Genomic DNA, 5,373 nt, shown 5'->3' with positions numbered 1-5,373 from the left:
ACTAATCAAAGTCTCTTAATTAATAAATAAGACCTAGAATCCCTTTTCTTCACATTTAAGTCATTGCTTAGTGAAAATTCATAAACTAGACATAGTCTAATTTTAGAATTATAATTGATTAAATAAAATCAATTAACTGAGTCTTACAAGCAGTATGGTCTCAACTAGTATGGGGACCATGGACCTATATAACCGAGCTTCCAATAAGCAGACCTAGAATTTACCAAGTAAATTCACTAACTTATTAATTCCTCATTGCATCCACTCATAGAACTTGGAATTGCACCCTCAATCATATAGAACGCTCTATATGTTCCACGATATAGATACGCTATTAATTATCCATTGTTATAATCCCACTAATCAATGAGCCTCTATAGATTATCTACATTGCATAGGGATAAAATTACCGTTACACCCTTTCAATGTGTTTTATCCTTAAAACACTTGCCCACCTATAAATGATATTATAGGGAACTAATATGATCTAAAATGAGTGCTCTATCATTTATCTCTATTTAGCAAGCTCAAAGGAAATCATCGTTTCACTTCTAAATACCTATAGAAGCTATAGATTCCATATCTATGATTAGCGCTCCCACTCAATTGTACTACCATGTTCCCAAAATGTACGTATCAACCTGACCAAAAAGTAGGCTCTACTAACAAATTAAAAAACATGAATAACACTCTTGAGATCGAACCTAATCATGTCAGGATTAAGATCATTTGATCTAGGATCAACTAGGAGATATTGAATTGAATAGATATTACGGTAAATTTATCATATCTAATCAAAGTTCAATATCGGTCCCTTCAAATGTATACTCCATACATCCGATACTGGTAAACTTTGCCAATGCCCTGGAAAGGAAATCACACTTATCCAAGGTGTAAGCATACCTATCGCTTATTATCATGCCAGTCTAAATCCAGTGAACTGACAAATTAGGGAATTAAACTTTTGAACATAAAAAAATGATTATATTCCACTGTCCAGACAACACTATATTCACGAACAAATATATATGTTCTGGACCTAATAGAATTTATACATTAAATATAACCATGAAATAAATCATGTGAACCATGCAACATAAAATGTTATTTCTGATCTTTATTAATTAGTAAATATGATTATATTGAAATGGGTTTTATTTAAGGCACAAAACTGAACAAACTGCCACTTGCACTAATATAAAACAAAAAGTGCATTTCAAATAATCTCGACAACTTAATATCTAAATCAAGTGTAGTTAGTAGTACACTCTCCGTAATAGGATCTGACAGGTTGTACTGTATACAACCTTTACTCCACCATTACATTTCCTTAATCACAAAATTCCTGATATTGTGAAATTCCTCTCTATATGTGTACTCCTCTTGGGATACTGGATTCTTTAATTTTTTGCAACTAATTTTGCATTAGTCAGGATTAAGTAAGATTAGTAGTTTGTAAATATTGGAACAATGGCGAAAATGTATAGAACTTTCCTTAGACTAAATAAGCATCTTTCTTGCAACTCTAACATTCAGTCTCTCTGGTAGACTTAGACACTTCAGATAGGTTTTTACACTTCTCCAAAATCACTACTCCACCCCAAGAGTAATCACCATCTCATCACCAGACTTTCTAGCACTAAGGCAAGTCTAGAAATTTGATTTGGTGTAGTCAAAGAGCATTAAATATACCCTTATTCATTAACATATAGCTCCTCTTCTTGATCTTAAGATTCACTTGATTGTCTTCCAATGTTCTTTTCCTGGATTAATCTGATACCTACTCGTTACTCCCACTCCACAGCTGGTGTCTGGTCTAAGCCATACTAAAAAGCATATCTGAGACCTCTCACTATTGATTCAAGAAATTTCTTCATGGCTTTATCTTTTCTGGAATAGTAGAAACTTTCCCTTAGATAAATGAAATCTATATCTAGAAGTTGAAAAGCTTCTATCGATTGCCATTAGAAAAATGCTCCAGCAACTTACTAAAGTAAATTGCTCGCACTAGAGTAAGTAAATTGCCAGGCATACCACAAGCCATAAGTTTAGATAAACTCAAACCTTTAATACTAGGAACAGGAAGTTTTGATAAGTCCATTGAATAGACATACTAACGAAAATTTCCTTTCTTGTCCTTGTAATAGAAAACTTTGGGTTGTTCCATATGAATGGTTTTAACCATAGTTCTCTTGGCTTTACTTCTTAGTTTATTATTCTGACAATCCGTTACTTGTTTAAACTAACAATGGATTTTAATTACTGGTGTCTTCCAAGTCATAACAGGGCGAGTTTCTTGAAACCCTCCCACTACGATAAGTTACCGTGAATTTTTGTCTAAGAATACTAAATGGTATTGTCCTCTTCGGTTGTGTAAAAAAAAATAGAAGCAGTAGGACCATTTTATAAGAATAAGATTATAGAACACTTTTGGAATCAAGAAAAAATTTCTCCTTTATTTGCTACTTTGTTTTCAGACTTAGTCATTTTCTTACAAAAGTAGTATTTGTTAAAACAAACACTTTCTTATCTAATGACTATGGGATGGTCCACCCCTAATCATTTAGAATAGCTAACAAACATGCAAACCTTGCTTAAAAGTTCTAGCTTTTCTTAAGATTACGATTAGGTCATCCATGAATCTAGTAATAGTTTATACTAAGTACACAACCTTTCCATCATTCTGAAATTTTCCTTTCACTAGGGTATTTCCCTAGAAGGATTTAGGAAACGACTAGTGACTAATTATAGACCTTATATTATCATCAAAATGCAAATTGAATTTCTGGGGAGGTAGGTTTGGATATAATTCAAAAATTAACTTAATGATCTTTGAACTGCATATTGACCAAATATTTCTCAACCCCTATCAGTTCGCAAGATCTTTCACCACTTACCTTAATATTTTTCCACCATTGCTAGAAATTCATAAAAAATTTCAAAGATTTGAAATTTCTTTTGCTTAAGGTAAAATCTAGAGTGATAGTTTTATGAACATAACGAAAACTCTTATCCACCCCTGGATGTACATCCATCTTCGAATGAGATGAAATTATTTTCAGTGGATATAGGCATATTGACTCCTTGCAGAGATTGATCTTATCAAAACCACTATGAACAAGATACAAATGCCATAGATCTATATAAGAATGTGGTTGTGGTCTTTTGATGACTTAGGTCTAGTTACAATAAAGAGTTCTTAGAATAGTCTAAGTGGATTTTGGTCACAGAATACTAAACTCATATTCCATATTAACATACAGTTTGAATCCATTGACAGAAAATGGATATTAAACGCTTGTGAAAGTTAGACTGTATTGTTTTCTGGAAATTAGAAATATAAAGTTTCTATTTGGAATCTAAAATTAAATTCAAAGACTTAAATTTATACTAAATATACAATGAGTAATGATTCTTTCTTGAACCGCCACTACTAATCTAACTCTTAGTTTAATTTGCCTAAATTAAGCATAAGTAGGAGATTTCTATGATCGAGGACTTATATCATTTCGGGATAGAATGTCGGGAATATAGTCATTTGCGCCATTCGATTTCTTAAGAGAAAGTAGAATGACATTATAAGCAAATGATTTATAAACCATTCATCTAATGATATTATATTTAAGCTACTTCAAAATGAATAAGCTAAGAAGAATAAAGGATAATTTCGAGTTTAAAATAAGAAATCCAAGGATGTCCCGATCAACGAGAGTCAAAGTTATTCTTATTTTTATAAACTTCTTCATTGTTTCATATAGTAAACACTAGTCTAAGGTATCGTCAATTGATGAACAGCTAGATGTTGCATTTACAAATATTTATCTATCGAGATCTAACACTATTATGTTTGTCTAATGGATGGCAATCCATTAGGGATTTGTCCCATTAAAAACAACAAGCCAAGTTAGACCAACAATGAAGATTCGAAATTAAATTACAATTAATAACAGAAAATAACATGGTTCAATATAAATTCACACACAATTCAGAAATAATTAAGCATTTAGCAAATAGGAATGACAAGCGAAAATACTAAATTATACAATCCTAAATAATTTCCAATGTCTTCAACAAACTGATATCAGTGTCCCGTTTAGGCGAGAGACAAAGATACCATCCATTGAATAGAGTTGTCAGCTCATCTAAAATGATAAAACATTCTACCAACCTTTTATTCGATGAAGATGAGAATCCAGCGTTGTCCCGTTTAGGCGAGAGTCAAGGCCATTATATCTTATGAGCTTCCACCATTGTTTCATACTTTTGTAAGTGTTACTAATAGTCGCACCCATTAGGGTGATCCATACGAAAAATAAAATATTTACTAATCATACTAATCTTTCGAGATTCTACGGCGTTAAATTCCTGATGAATGTTCCTCCATTAGGGAGGATTACTCACCAAAACAAGAACTATGTAGAACCAACAATGGAGATCGAATGTCCTAATGTCTAAAGCTCATTATTTTAAGTGTATTTTCTACTAATATTTATTTCAATCTATTTATTCTAAATATATATTTATTTAATTAAAATTTCGAATCTAGAATAAAATTCTAAATATAAATTTTAATTTAATATTTATAAAATTATACTTAGATGGATATAAAAAATAAAATGAATTATTTTCCATCTTAATAATAATTTTCAATAAATATTTAGAAAATTATTCAATTTAAGTTGTATCAAAATTAATGTAAATTAATTTCTAACTCAAATTTAATTTTCTATAAATATATATTGCATTTCTAAAATTATTGTATTTAAAAATGAATACAATTTTCAAAAATGCTATAAAATAAAATAAAATAAATTCTAAAAAATTATCTAACTTATGTTGGTCCAAAATTAAAAAAAAAAAAATCAACATAAATATAATTTTCCTATTTAATTAAATATTTAAGAAAATTCAAATATTTAAGTATTATGATGAAAATCAACTTAACTATTCATTTTATATTTAATTAAATATTACTAGAAAAATACTTCAAGCAAAACTAATAATATCTATCTAGACTTTCATTGACTAATTAATTCATTTTCTAATTATAATATATTTTAGTTCATCTATTTTAATTAATCATTAAATGAAAAAATCATTGATTTAAGTTGGTCCAAAATTAATTAAAGTAAATAATAAATGTTCAACTTTAATCTATTTTTTTTTAAAAAAATAATTCAGAATTTTCTGCCTTTAAATTAAAATGCAATTTCAAAAATTAATAAAATATAAATAAAATATATTTTGAAATTTTTTCAAATTTAATTATTTGCAAATAAAATTTCAAACTTAAAATAATTTTCTATTCTATTAAATTTCTTAAAAATAATAATATTTAAGTATCGTTAAAGAAATCAACTTAAATATTTAATA

The sequence above is a fragment of the Cannabis sativa genome, unplaced genomic scaffold (assembly GCF_029168945.1).
Source record: "Cannabis sativa cultivar Pink pepper isolate KNU-18-1 unplaced genomic scaffold, ASM2916894v1 Contig7, whole genome shotgun sequence".
In the NCBI taxonomy this organism is placed as follows: Eukaryota; Viridiplantae; Streptophyta; class Magnoliopsida; order Rosales; family Cannabaceae; genus Cannabis; species Cannabis sativa.
Note: the sequence above shows the minus strand (reverse complement) of the source record.